General features: G+C 32.4%; 1 protein-coding gene across 2 annotated transcripts in view; it reads left to right on the top strand.

The window, feature by feature from the left end:
* Window positions 1–4,307: 4,307 nt before the first annotated feature.
* The window catches only part of LOC140441011 (high affinity cationic amino acid transporter 1-like), a 55,032-nt gene continuing 43,650 nt past the window's right edge, over window positions 4,308–15,689 (top strand). The window contains exon 1 of one of the 2 annotated variants that reach the window (XM_072531401.1): window positions 4,308–4,467. The gene's annotated coding sequence lies outside the window, so the exon portion shown is untranslated. The remainder of the gene's footprint in view (window positions 4,468–15,689) is intronic. The other variant, XM_072531400.1, reaches the window with a different exon arrangement.

The raw sequence follows: 15,689 nt of genomic DNA, 5'->3' as shown, positions 1-15,689 counted from the left end.
GACTTTGCAGAGGTCATCGTCAACCTTCGCTAAGAAGACGGCACCTAAGGAAGAGAAGAAGATTTATATGCGATTCTAACGTAATTGAACAGTTTTCATTTTGTAAAGACTTCCCTGAAAATACAACAGGACTAGACATTTTCCAATTAGTGAACAGTTATTTTATCATTGCTGGTTTATCTTCGCTGTCTTGTTTGAGTGTTTGCACAGGGGGTTGCCCTGCGATGGTAGGACAAGAAACGGGGTTTCTGGCTTTAGTTTAGAAAAATGGGTTTAATAATAAATACCAACAAAACGAAGTATATGAAAATAAGCACGCAACCACAAATACTACGACCACTTGTTATATAAAACGACGTCATCGAAGCAGTGAACGAATTTGTATACATGGGAGCGCTCCTTAACACTGAAAATAGTACTATCGTAGAGATAAACCGCAGAATTTGCAATGGTAACAGATGCTATTTTGTGCTCAATCTACTCCTTAAATCCGCAATTATATCGAGAAATACAAAAATGAAACTCTACAAAACAATAATACGCCCAGTCCTAACATATGCTTCAGAGACCTGGACTCTAACAAAAAATAATGGAATCTATGCAGCAGTGAATGAAAATGGAGTGTGGAGAAGACGATACAACTTCGAATTTGACTAGGAACCTGAAATCGTAAAACATATTAAGATAGGACGTCTGAGGTGGATAGGACATGTAATGCGGATGGAACAAGATGACCCAGCTAGAGGAGAAGAGGAAGACCCAGAACAAGGTTCCTTGATAACATCGATGAAGATATGAGAAATATGGGAATACGTGCTTGGTGGAGAAAGGCGATGGATAGGGACGACTGCAGAGAAATTCTTGAGGAAACTAGGACCCACGCAGGGTTGTGAAGTCAGAATGATGATGATTAGACTTCGGCAAATATGCATATTGCATATTTTGCATATTGTGCATATTTTATGCAAATATTTCATATTTTGGCATATTTGTATAAAAGTTTGCATAAAGTGCATAAAAGTTCAGATTTTTATACTGTATTTGAAAATTTTTAAACATACCAATTTATTTCAATTCTTGTATAAAATTTTGTAGTCATTTTAATCAAGAAATGATCTAAGTACGTAATCTCTACAGCTACAAAACATTTACAATTTCAAAGAAGATCAATTTAAGTAGCCCTCAACATTCTTAGAAAGTCTCGGTCACTGAGGCATTCAGTTATTGGATAATCGCTAAGGGTTCGCTCATTTGCATTTTATGATCTAATCCCCAAATCTATCTACAATTTATTGTATCTTAACAGCAGGTAAACGGCTAATAGTTTTGTTCCTAATTTAGGGATTTTCCAAAATCTCCCAGTTTATTGAATTAGGTACCTAAACATTTCTAATTTAATGCTCAGATTTGTAAATCATTTTTGTTTTGATATTCAAAGCGTAAACACTCGTTGTGCGTAACAAAAAGGAAGATTGTGATTTTATAATGCCTAAAACAACCAGTGCTTCAACTTGGATTAAACCTTATAAAGAGCTGTCTATGGATATGGGAAAAATCTACTGTTCAGTCTGTGGCAAAATTGTAAGTATCTAATATTTTCTATTAAATATCTAATATTTCATACATACAGGGTGTTTCCAAATGACACTTACAACGTTTGACTGTAGATACTTCTCGAAAAATTGAACAAAACGATATAGTTAATGAGGGGTCAAACTTATTTACTTTTCGAGATACAGGGTGTTAAATTTAAAAAAAAATTAAATTCTTTTAGTTAATAACAACAATAACTTTAAAACCAATAAACGTATTTACTTGAAATTTAGTACTCGTAGGTTGTTTTTAAATGAAAAATAGCTTCCTTTAGTGAGAAAAAATTGTCCATGGTACAATACAATGGTGTGTATTTAGAAAAATTTTTCACCTTAACTTTTTTTTATGAAGTCAGCTATTTTAAACACAATTATTTTTATTGTAATTGAATTAACAAAAAAAAAAACTTTTGTTGAATTTTAAAATAAGTTATATGATGTACTAATGGTTAGTAACAAAAACTAATTTGTGGATTAATACTGCATTTAAAACACTTAGCGAGTGTTTTTTTTTCCAAACCAGTTATTTGATTAACCAAAAACACCTTGTATATTTTTATATTTTAAAGGTTGGGTTAAAATAAAGGTTTTTATTTTTATTTATAGATAGCATGTGAGAAGAAATTTCAGATAGACCAACATGTGAGAACTGCTTCACACATTGCAAAAAAAGGAAAAATAGGAGGAAAACATCAAACTTCAATGGCTAAATGTTTCCAATCTACTTCAAAAAAATTAGATGAGCAAGAAACTTTTAATGAAGACTTGTGTCGCGCATTAGTGTCTGCAAACATACCGCTTTCAAAATTAGCAAATGTAAATTTTAGTTCGTTTCTAAAAAATATTGCAAACTTAATGTTCCAAGTGATCGGTCTCTAAGAAGAAATAATGTGAACGGGCTATACTCGTTGGTGTTAATTAATATTAAGGAAGAAATTGCAGATAATTATTTTTACATATCTGTAGACGAAACCACTGATTCCTCAGGAAAGTATATTGCTCATTTATTGATTGGTGTTCTTAAAGAAGATACCTTACCAAAATCTCATCTTATTTCATGCCAGCAACTTGAGAAAACAAATGCTTTAACAATTTCGCGTTTTATACAAGAAACATTAGCAACTTTTTTTCTTCCGACAACTATTCCTTCTAATAAATTACAGCTTATTTTATCGGATGCTGCTCCTTATATGGTGAAAGCAGGACAAAATTTAAAAATATTTTTCCCAGATTTAATACATGTTACTTGTGTAGCGCATGGATTAAACAGAGTTGCAGAGGAAATACGAAAAAAGTTTCCTCTTGTAAATACCATGATATCCAGTGTCAAAAAAGTATTTCTTAAATCTCCTATAAGAATTCAACTTTATAAAGAAATGCTACCTAACATTCCTCTTCCACCACAACCTATTTTAACGCGATGGGGAACATGGTTAGAAGCAGCTAATTTTTATGCAGATCATTTTGTTAAAATAAAGAACATAATTGATACGTTAACAGATGAAAGTTCCCAATCTCTTTTGGATTCTAAACAAACTTTTCAGAGTAACTTGCTTCAACAAGAACTTTCATTTATAAAATCAAATATTAGTTTTGTTCAAAAAACAATTACTCAGTTAGAATCACCAAAACTGTCATTGTTCGAAAGTACAGTATTAATAAAAGAATTTGCGTCATGTTGTCGGAACGTTAGAGGTAATATTGGAAAAGATATTTTAAAAAAATTTGAAGCTACTATGGAAAAAAATAAAGGTTACCATATTCTTTCTGAAGTAGTCAGTGTTCTAGCTGGAAATATTTCGGAAACAATTAATTTAGAACCAAATGTTTTGGTTAGTTTGAAAAATGCTCCCGTTACATCAGTTGATGTTGAACGAAGTTTTTCCATATATAAATATATGTACTCAGACAGAAGCCACAAGTTTTTGTTAGAAAATTTTGAACACCACTTGGTCATTTATTGTTAGCATAATTCTAAATAAGTTTATTCATACTTAAAAATGATGTAGTTACTTAAAATAAATGTAAATCTTAATGAATAGTAGGAAATATTTAGTTATGTACACTTTTTTTTTTAAATAAAATTGTTACTATTTTACGATTTTTTTATTTATTTGTATGCATATTTTGTAAAATATTTGCATATTTTCGGGTAAACACGTGCATATTTATGCGCATATTTTCTACATTTTTATTTGCATATTTGCCGAAGTCTAATGATGATGATGGACATTTCACATAAGCCAATATTTTTGGTGAAAAGTTGTTATTTTTCAAAAAGAATATTATTTATTTTTAATGACTTCTTATTTTTCTGCAACTACTTTCACAAACATCTTATTATCTCATTTTAAAGATTTATTGACTTACACCAATTGGCTTCTAAGGCACCGATATTCAGATCTAGAAACGGCATCAATTTATGTTAAAATAAGAGAACATGGGTTAAAATGGTTAGGGTAATCATCGTCCTGCTAACTAAAGGGTCAATATTAACAATAATTTTACATCAAAAGCACCACCAACAACAAAATATTCCATGAAGTAATCAAACCACAGATAAAAAATCGCGGAATGAATTATATGTTACAACAATAGCCCGAACATCTTTAATCATTTAATATACAATTGAACCCAGCAGGACAGTCACCAGATAAACAGTCACATGATTCTTTTTTGTTTATTTAAAACCTCCTCGTGGCTACTACTCTGATAATGTTAAAAATTATCAAGAGTCATTTAATAATAAACGGAATGAACGATCAGTTTTGCTTTACCAGTACGGTATGGTGGTCGACAATAAAAACAATCTAACAAATATTTTTATTTTCACGATGTGTTGTTGTTGTTGCTGTTAGGAAAAACAAAAATCAAGGTAAGTTTTGATAAGTCATGCGCAGAGTTTCCAGGGGAGTTTTGTGAAGAATATTGTTTGAAAAAACGCGAAAAAAATTATTCTTGTGAGATTTATAAGATTCTCCTTAAAAGTAACGATTATTCTATAAAAAAAAACTTCTTGATTGACATGAGTTTATTTTTCATTTATTGGATTGTATTTCGTAAAATAAAACATCTAATTTTTTTATAAAACATAGTTTTTAAATTGACTTTGTTTAAAAATTTAATTACACGAATTTTTTGTACTTCCAATCTTCTTCTTCTTCTTCAGCCTTAAGTAATCCAACTTTGGACATAGGCCTCCCCCAAACCAATCCAGTGTCTTCTATTTTGCGCCACTTGCTTCCAGTTGTGTTCTCCGATCTTCTTAATGTCATCAGCTCATCTCATTTGTGGTCTTCCTCTGCTTCTCTTTCCTAACCATGGTCTTTATTGTTGTATTTCGTGGTTCCATCTCTTATCCTTCAGTCGGTCATTCTGTCCTGCGAAGCTCCATTTTAATTTGGCAGAATGTTCTCCTGCGTCGTTTACTTTGGTTTTGCTTCTAATTCATTTGTTTGTTTTTTTGTCTATAAGTCTCACCCCGAGCATTGATCTTTCCATCGCTCTTTGTGTCTTTACTATTTGATCCATATTAGACTTGGTGAGTGTCCATGTCTATGAACCATACGTGAGTATAGGGTGGATACACTGATCGTAAATTCTGGATTTTAATATTGTTCTATTTTAGTGCTTTTCAAGATCCAACTCAGTTTTCCAAATCCTGCCCACGCTTACCTTATTCTTCTGGTAATTTCGGCAGTTTGATTTTCTTTGTGAACTTAGATTATCTGTTCCAGGTAGATGTATTCGCTTACTGTTTCTAAATTTATGTCGTTCAATGTTATTTCTCTAATGTTCGGTGTATTTGTCATTATTTTTGTTTTTTTCAAGTTCATCTTAAGACTTACTTTTTCCGAAGCTTGAAATATACACAACTCAAAAGTCTAGGGATATTTTTATAAATAGATGTATTTTGTTTATCTATAATCAACTTAAAAAAATTAATACAAAATTTGTAGTTTAAATTGTTGTTTAATACGTCAAAAACCATAAATTGCAAAAAAAACAGAAAATTAGAGCAAAAAAATATAAAATATATTGCAAATCACCCATGTTTCATATACCACCATAAAATGCCAAAAATACGAAATATAAACTTAAAATAAAGTATGGCACCACGTGGGTTTATCCCAGCTCAACATCTACTGTTTATGCTTCGAATCACATTGTTAATGTCTGCTTGAGGTAGTTGTGTCCATTGTTCTCTCAGAAGCTCTTTTAATTGAAACTCATTGTATATATTGCCCATATGAGGAGTAATTATTCCTTGCAGCATGACTCATACATGCTCAATAAGATTTAAGTCCGGTGATTGTGCTGGCCTAGGTAATACATCAATACCCTCGTTATCCAACCAGTTTGTTACAATATGCGCAACATGTGTCCAAATATTGCTGACTTTTGAGAAAGCCACGTGCGAAAATGAGGTCAGTTCTTCCGTCAATCATGATTCCGCCCCATACCATTACATTAATGTACCACCTCTGTATACATACACTTCTTGAAGATGTCGTAATCGTTCTCCATTTCCGGGTCGTCTCCAAACTCTTGTCCGACGAGAATCTGGATAAAATCCATATCTAGACTCGTCACTAAACAAAACTGTGGCCCAGTCATTGCCAGTCCAATTCTGAAACTCTTGACACCAGGTTAATCTTGCAGCGCGATTGCCTCTAGACAGAGGTGGACATCTCAGTGGTCGCCGACTACGAAGATTGGCTTCATGGAGACGATTCCTCACAGTACTGCTGCTAATTGTTACATTATGTGCAAGCTGCAATTCATTAACCAGCTCGGGTGCTATGATTGCTGGCTGCCTTCTCTCATTTAAAATTAAATATCGGTCTTGAGCGACAGTTGTACAGCGACCACGTCCTGGATGTTGCTCGTCTGGACTCCCAGTGTCTCTAAACCGACGCCACAAACGACTTATGACGCTTTGGAAGACACCCAGCTGGTCAGTAACTTGAGTTTGTCGCATACCAGCTTGAAGGAGGCCCACGGCTCTATTCATCTCGTCCAACGTTAAATGTTTTCGTTGCATGGTAAAAAGACAATATCTTTAACTCACCTATTAAGCAAGAATGGTATAAAGTGACTAAAATTAAAAAAAAACAAAACATAAAAATGTCGATTTTCTGGTCCCTTATAAAAAACATTCTAAAACACGTATTGCTGTCAGTTTTACAATTTTTTTTTATCAGATGTGAGTGTCTGTATCAACAATTATAGTACAAGCAAATTTATATGGTCATGATATTTCTGTCATTGGCATTGTCAAATTATTAAAATATCCTTAGAGTTTTGCGTTGTGTGTAGTTGCGTTATCATGGTCTGTAGTTCTTTGAAACTTGTAGCACTATTGCCCAAAGTTCTATGGAGTCGAATGCCTTTTCATAATCAACGAAGCCAATGTATAAGTTTAAGTGATATTCATTGGCTTTCTCGATTAGCGTTCTGACTGTAAGAAGATGATCCGTTGTACTGTAACATTTTAGGAATCCTGCCTGCTCCACCCGTTAATAGCTATCGAGCTTCGACGTTAAACTGTTAGTTATTCCTCTCATAAACAGTTTGTACAGTTGGGACAGCAGGGAGATTGGCCTATAGATCTTCAGATCTCCCCTGTCTCCTTTTTTGAAGAGAAGTATTGTCAAACTTTCATTCCAATCATCTGGGACTTCTCCTCTGTGAAGACATTCGTTGAAAAAATTTTTCAATTCTTCGAGAATAATTTTACTCCTCTCCTTCAACATTTCTACAAATATTCCATCTTAGCCCGGAGCCTTATAGTTCTTTAGTTGTGCCATAGCTTGTTTTATTTCGAAGGATTCTATGTAAGGAAATATTTCTGAGTTGAAATTCTATATCTTTCTCTTAAAATCTTCCTTTGCAGTGTTATCTGGGTTCTCGTTTGAGGAATTTTATTTTTTTTTACCTTGTTTTCATTGTGGATCCTTAAATCTTTCTTTACTCCCTTCTTTATTTGTTTATTTAATTCTGTGAAACTATTGGTGTTTCTCCTTCCTTCACTTAGAAATGTGCGTCTCTTTTCCATCAACCGTTTTGTTCCATCACTTATTCTGTCTTCTTTATTTTTCGTTTTCTTTGCAACAGTCAGTCCTGCTTTCAAGAGCTTTCTACAAAAAGTTTAAATTCCCTAGGAACTTATTAACCACATACAGCATTATTGTTTACAGTGTAAGTTGCCCTTTTTATTATACAGGGTACTGTCAAAATTTGCATAAAACCGGCATCCTAAATTTTTGCCTAATTCCCTTAATTTTCGCCAAATGAAACACCCTGTATGTGATTCATTATTTTAGAGAATGATGTTTTTCGCTATCGATCTGTATTAGTATTTCCTATACCTACGTCTTGTAATTTTCAAATAAATTAACGTAGACGTAATTTTTCGTAGACTATGTTGTGTTAATTTACAACTTGTTGTAAGTTAAACATTGAACAATTACAAAGATGCTATTAAAGAAAATAGGCACTAGCTTATTAATATAATAAATGTTCAAAATATTACCCATCACCATTCAATCATTTAGGAATTCTTTTAATCAGATTTTCATTAACTAACGGTGACAACGGGATCTTGGTGACCAGAGAAACGGATATGTATTAGCTATCCGTCTATCGCTAAATATTTCATAAAGCAATGTGCCGACTTCTCGAATATTGTGAACCGGTGCTCCATCTTGTTGAAACCAAGCCTCGTTATCCTTATTATTATGTAAAGCTGGCAGTGTCGGTACAATTACTTGCCGTAAAATGTTGCAGTAACGCTCTCTGTTTAAATTTTCATCATAAATCATGAGAGGGACTATCTTCTTATTTTTCACAGCACAAAAAACATTGAACGAAAAGAATGCTTGAAATTTACTATCCCACGTGAGCTGAGGATTTTTTACACTCCAGAAGTGACTGTTATGGCGATTAAACATACCATTTTTTGTAAACTTCGATTCATCACACCAAATAATTTTTGTTGTAAAATCTGAATCTTGGCATTTTATTAAAACTTATTCACAAAAGTCTACACGTCTTACATAATCTCCAGGATGTAAATGTTGAGCTAGTGTATACCATTAAAATGTCCAATGATGTTTTTTCAAGTTTTGTGAATTGTTCGAGTCGATACCTGTAACAATTGCTCACCATTAGCATAAAGATGAATTTGGATTAGCTGCAAAATATTCCAAAAAGTCGTTATTAACGACGTGGGTCCTTTTACTTATAAACTGACCAAACTGGAAACAGTTTCAACAAACGTTTTACAGTTTTAGGATTTGGTCGAGGCTTTTCAGGATATCTCTCAGCAAAAACACGGCAAGTTCTGGATACTATTCTTTTACACTCACCGTAAATTATAATTTAACTTAAAAAATCATCATTTTTATATCGTAAATGAGTCATTATTATTTTGTCAAGAAAATTAGGCAAATTACTAGCGGACCAACTCGACATCGAGTTTTTTAAATGAAATTTTTATTTTTAAACCAAACCGAAAGTCGACCTCAAAACCGGAATGCAATTTTTAGTTCATTAAATGTCGACATGGATATCATTTAGCAGTTAATTTTGCATGCTGATCACGAATCCGGTGTCAGATTTGCTCTATCTTGACGTTTTATGCGCGTTTCGGGTCACTTCCGGTGTCGGATCGCAACCGGAAGTACATATTTAGATTCGTCTCGACGAGACCTTTCGATCCATATATACATTGTGGGGTCTAAAACTTAAAGTAAATTTTAACTTCTGGTCATCTCAAAACCGGAACTGAATTTTTGTACCAAAAGTATATCTTGACAATCTCATACGTAATACTAATAATATTCCGAAAAAATATTTTAATTATCTAATATGGTTTTTGAGTAAAGTGGTGGACAAGAAAAGGGCTTAGCGTTTTAGTATGTAAGATTATTATAACTGTCACCCAATGGCATTCAACAAGGTTAGTACTACTAAACATTAGCAATAACTGATATTTTTGTCAGAATACTCCATAGGCTACTTGATAAATAAATTTTTTGTGACAAAAATGTATAGTTATTTTATTTGAAAACTGCAAGAGTTAGGTATAGCGAATAATAATACAGATAGATCGTGAGAAACATATTTTTCTAAAAAAATGAATCATATTCAGGGTGCCCCACTTGAAAAAAAGGAATTAGGCGAAAATACAAAATGCAACAAAACAAATAAAAAATGTTTAAAATAACGTGAGTAGTTCTAAAATTAAAAAATATACAGGGTGTCCCATTAATAAAAACCGAAGTTATAAGCAACTTCCGGTATAACCGGAAGTAGCAAATGATGAAAATATTTTCATTAAATAGGTCACTCTTCAAAACCCCTTCATTCCAATTTTCATGATGCAGTTACCTTTAGTTCTCGAGATGTTTCTAATTGGCCGTTTATCTGCCGCACCATGTATAATATAAATTTGTTAAAATCAAGTTTCAATTAATAAATATAACACAAATCATTCAAAAATCTGTAACAAAGGACTAGTTTCCATGCCAAACACACTATCATCATCATCATCATCAATTAGGTCTAGCCTTTGTTATAAAAGGGCTATTCCAAGTAAGATTAATTAATCTCATACTATAACTGTCAACTGTAAAACTCGTCTATACAGTTGTGTAGAGTAAAAATCTAACTAAATTGGCCTAAAGTATAATTTCACTATTTGAGAGAGTGAGTCATCGTTTAAAGACCCAGAAATGCGGAGAGCCGTTTGGAAATCCAGTGACGTACACTTACTTTTATTTTAACGTTAATTATATTTTATTTTTCAAATATTAATGTTCGAAATAGGCCACAATATATTTATTTACAAGTGTTTTACTGACGTTTCGATCTCTATATCCAAAGACCGCTTTCAAAGATATAAATGATAGTAATATTTTTTTTATTTGTTTATTATTATATATTTTTATAATCTTATATTGTTTATTTTCTTTTTTTTTCTATCTTTAAAAACGGAATAGAGATCGAAACGTCAATGTATTAAACATGTAAATAGATATATTGTGGCTTATGTCGAACCTTCTCCCTAAAAATACAGAATGCCACAAACAAGCAGCTATAGAAAAATAAATATATCTGTCATTTGTATGTTTGAAAACGGTCTCTTTATAGAGATCGAAACGTCCGTAAATTAAACATTTGAATAAATATATTGTGGCTTATTCCCAACATTATTTCTAAAAATACAGAACGACAAGCGAAAAGCCATAGAAAATAAATAGTACTATCATTTGTATAATTGAAAACGGTCTCTGGATATAGAGATCGAAACGTCAATAAATAAACATATGAATAAATATTTTGTGGCTCATTCCCTACATCCCCCTAAAAATACAGAATGCCACAAACAAAAAGCTATAAAAAAGAAGTAATTTTACAGAAATTTTACTGATACCAACCGGCTGTCGCGGAAGTTACGCTAAAACGTCTTTTGACGTGACCCGTCCTTAAAGAGTTACACAATAAAATTTTTTTAAAACAAATTTTAAGACAGTTTCCACACCACCCCAGAGGTATGTCTTGTGGCGCGATACTTTTTTTAAATGGGTAATCGCCATGAACAAAACACTTAAACAGTATAAAACAAAACAAAATAAAATCCTATAAAACAAAATAAAATTCTATAAAAACAAAATAAAAATAATGTTTGATGTGTTTAAACACAAACACTATACACACTTACTATGTTCTTCTCGTTTTTTTTTTGTTTTTGGTTTTTTTATGCTGATGTTCTTATTAAACTATTAGAAAATATTATTCGCTGTCTAAACCTGAAGATGCAGTGCTGCTATCGCTGTCATTATCTTCACCACCTGGTGTAATTATAATTGGCTCTAGTAAAACTTTGATATGAGTGTCAAGTTCCCACATAAGATGTTCTTCTTTAATTATGTGGCCTATACATTTAGCCCATTTCTCTGGAGTTACATGGAGGATTGCTTGAATCAAAAGTTTCTTAATTTTGTTTAATTTGAACGTTTTGTTATTGCGTGCTACTTCTCCTTTCACTTGCTCCCAGATAAGTTCAATGGGATTAAGTTCGCAATGATAAGGTGGTAGACGCAGAACTTTGACACCATAATCTTTTGCAGTTTCATCTACAGCATATTTAAGATATTCAATTTTCCTTAACCGTGCAATGTCAAGTAGTTGAATTTTGAGCATTGATTCTTCGTATGCAATCCCCTTTTCTGTAAGCCATTCTTGAATTCTCCCTTTCCGCCATGCCGTCGTCGGTAATTGTTCTAGTCTGCAGCTATGATATGGCGCATTGTCCATAACAACCACAGACCCAGATTCCAATTTTGGTAAGATTCTCTTAAACCAGCGCTCAAATACTTCAGAAGTCATTTCTTCATGATAATCACCTGTTTTTTTCGACTTAAATTGAAGCAAACCATCATCAAAGAACCCTGTATCACTTCCTATATGGGTGATGATTAAACGCCGTTCCTTTCCTGATAGAGCCTTTAATCCTGTAGACCAGCCTTCTATAAATGCTTCGCGTTTACTTTTTACATTTAAATCTTGCCAAACTTTTCCAACTGTATGACCTTCGTTAATCCAGGTTTCATCCAAATAATATATTTTGCATCCAGTGCTGCGAATTTTTCGTATTTCTTCTAAATATTTTCTTCTCCACAGAATAATTTCATTTTTTTCTAATAGCATACTTTTTCTGTTGCGTTTTACGTATCGAAAGTTCATTTCATGCATGGTCCTGATTAAGACCCTACGAGATATCTTGGGTAAAGAGTCATCATTTTCGAGCTCTTGAGAAATTTTTTTCAGTGTTGGAATTTCACTCCGAAAATAAAATGAATGAATTTTTCGACGTATAATATTCCTTGTCTCGTCATCCAAAACAATGCTTTTCCTACCTCTAGTTTTACCTTTTTCTTGCTTTTTATTTTCCGATGTATTTTAAGTACACGATAAATACAGCTAACGGATACTTTTGTTAAACTGCTACAAATGTCGACCGCTTGGCTAACGTTTAATGCCATTTTTCTGCCGACAATTCCTTCATAAACGTTTCGTATCATTACCTTCTCTTCGGACGTTAACATTTTCCGTCTCTTTTGCGGCTTTTCATTCTTGGAATCAACATCAGAATTTTGCTGTCTTCTCTTGGAACAACTCGGTTTTTCGTCCATTGTATTTCAATAATCTGGATATATACTATATATACAATAATTTCAAAGAATATAACTAAATATTTACTATAAAACGACAAACTATAACACTCTTATTATCTATAACACGTTTTATCAATACTACAATACAGTATTGATAAAACAGTATTGACAACAATAAGTTTACAAACTTATCACATAAAATATACTCACAAAAACACATGCACTATTTACCCATAGAAACACCAATGTTTTCTTCGTTCATTTCTTGGGCAAAAAATAATAAAAACTAGTTTTACTGCATGTCTGGATCCGAATTGTAAAACCGAGTTCCCTCGCTAATTCCAACATTGCCAAACGATTGAAAAATAATGTTTTAAAATATCGATTTTTATTTTATAAATTTAAATACGTAACGAAACGGAACATATAAATAAAATTTATTTTATTACAATTTTGTGCTTAATATTTACTATTGAAAAAATCATGTTTTTTGGTATTTTTATGACGGTAATAATCGCTGCGTGGAAGAATACAGGTTTTGTATGACTATAATTACTACTTGTGAACAAGAATTGGCTACACTGTACGACAACTTCTGGTCAAGTCTACTATAGAGAAGCACAAATAAATATACTACTTTATATATTCTGTAATTTCTTATGAGGAAACGCAAATTGCAATCGAGAAAACAGGCAGTTTTCGAGAGCCGCTGTGTACATTTAAATTTGAGGATATTCCGCGTTTAAACTATGATATCACTCTTCTGAATTGAAGGTTTCTACTATAGTATAACTTATTATTGTAAACGCCACATAGGAAGATCCAACCTCGCGCATATGACCTGTGCCGACTGTATCCGAAGAGATGGACAGTGGCGTGATTATTCTTTTTATATAATTAACGGCACTGAATAGTTACCGCTGCGCTACTGACAGCGTGGATAAAAAAATGTGAGCAAGGCACTCGAACCGAATCGGTATGAAAATAAGGATTTGTGCTGGATCTTCGTAACCGGCGCCTACTGTAGTACTTATGTTAACATCCTGTCATTATTACATTACAAATTTGTAAAATTATTAATTATAAATAATATTTGTATGCCTCTTACAATTTTGTTTGTTTTTTAACCTAAAATTATTTTACCTTTTTGATTTACAAATGGATATAAACTTTCTCGTAAGGTTAAATTTGAGGAGGGCGGCCAAATTATTTTCCCATTCGGGCTGCAGATATCCTAGGACCGGCCCTGATTTTACCCTTTAACCTTTCATGATGTTTATATGCTATTCTTAAATATAATGATAACAGACAAAAATTGGAAATTCCAAACTTAAATTAAAAAGAAATTTTACAATATTTTTAGTTCCGCAGTGATTGACCCCAGATATGCACATTGACTTAAATTGCGATATTATTTACTTACAAAGTTGTTTTAGTTCTAGCTATTCAGTTTAGCTTTATATCATTAGAATTGTGATTTTTTATTCTCCTAAGTTGCCGACATAAACATCGCAATTATAATGATCAACACCATATCTACCAATACAAAAATATCCTGATCTCAAATTTATAATTGACTAGTGATTTTGCCCATCACGACATTTTGCCCGACGTATAAAACCAGCGTAGTTCTAGTTTGTCAATTTATTTGTTAGGAAAGCTCGAGTTTTGTATTCTATTTTTTACCTATCACCAAATTCGCCGATAATTTTTTAGGATCAACAAAATTTTCAAAATAATAATTAAAAATTGAATTTTTAAAATAATAAATTTCTTGCATGAAAGAGCTGGTCTTTTCACCTCCAGATAAATATTGTCCTATCTGACAGATAGTTATCTGAAGGATAAACATTCATTTATAAAATAATACATACCCGTCTTTTCACGTCAAATTATGTTGCGGTCACTTATCTGTAAGATAAATGTAAAATTTATTTTGGAACACACCAATATTTAATTAATTGTCAAAGAAATCACATTAATGTTTCAATATCTCTTAATTATACAATTTGTGGTGGCAGGAATAAATTAAATTGTCTAAAAAAAATTTTAATAACGAATAAAAAAATAGTAAAAGTATTTAAACTGTCTTTTTTGCTCAACTTCTTCTCAAACTACATATATATTTGCATTTGGGTAATTTTTTCTACGTATAATCGTTGATATTTTCTTCTTGATATTTATTTTCAAATTTAACGCTTCACTTGCAAAAGCTCTCAAGAAAGGTTTTAAAAAGTGGCTCATTAGGTTTATTAGCCGGTGGTCCTTGCAGAATTGTATACGTAGTGTTTTGGGCAAGCCGGTAAATGTAAAGCGAAGCAATTCTTTTGACATTTGGCCCGTATCGTAGATATCGTTAAAGAGCTTTAGAATAATATATTATGAAGAGAACATGAATAAAACAAGGAATGTCCATTTTTACAGAAATTAAGATTACTGGCTCAATCTGTTCCAAAATATTGTAACTTTCTCTGGACAGAATATCTGTCGAATACAACAGGAACAGTCCACACAATTTAATTTTAAAATATCGACGTACCTGAATAAAACTGGGTATGTCCCCGCTCGAACGGAATAAAACTAGAAATGTCCATGTCCAATGATGTTTGTTTCGCGCTTAGTGTAGTGTTCATTCTTGCCGCTATGTATTAGCAGGTTTGTGTGTATTAGTAACGTAATAGATACGTAGTATTATAGGTTATTGTGTTAGTAAAAAATGAGTAAAAATATTGTATTAAGTTCGAAAAAAAAGGCAAAAAACTGGTAGATTACAAGATGTTATGAAGAAGTTAAGACTTTCTTTTCATGAAATGGGCCCACCATGCAACTGCAAGCGGCTTGTTTTGATGTGTTGAATGACTTGGAACGGAATAGCATATTGTCTGATTTTAACAATATGACATCCATTGATGAG

The sequence above is a fragment of the Diabrotica undecimpunctata genome, chromosome 5 (genome assembly GCF_040954645.1).
Source record: "Diabrotica undecimpunctata isolate CICGRU chromosome 5, icDiaUnde3, whole genome shotgun sequence".
In the NCBI taxonomy this organism is placed as follows: Eukaryota; Metazoa; Arthropoda; class Insecta; order Coleoptera; family Chrysomelidae; genus Diabrotica; species Diabrotica undecimpunctata.
The sequence above is the reverse complement of the archived record's forward strand: the minus strand, read 5'-3'. Positions and strand labels throughout refer to the sequence as shown.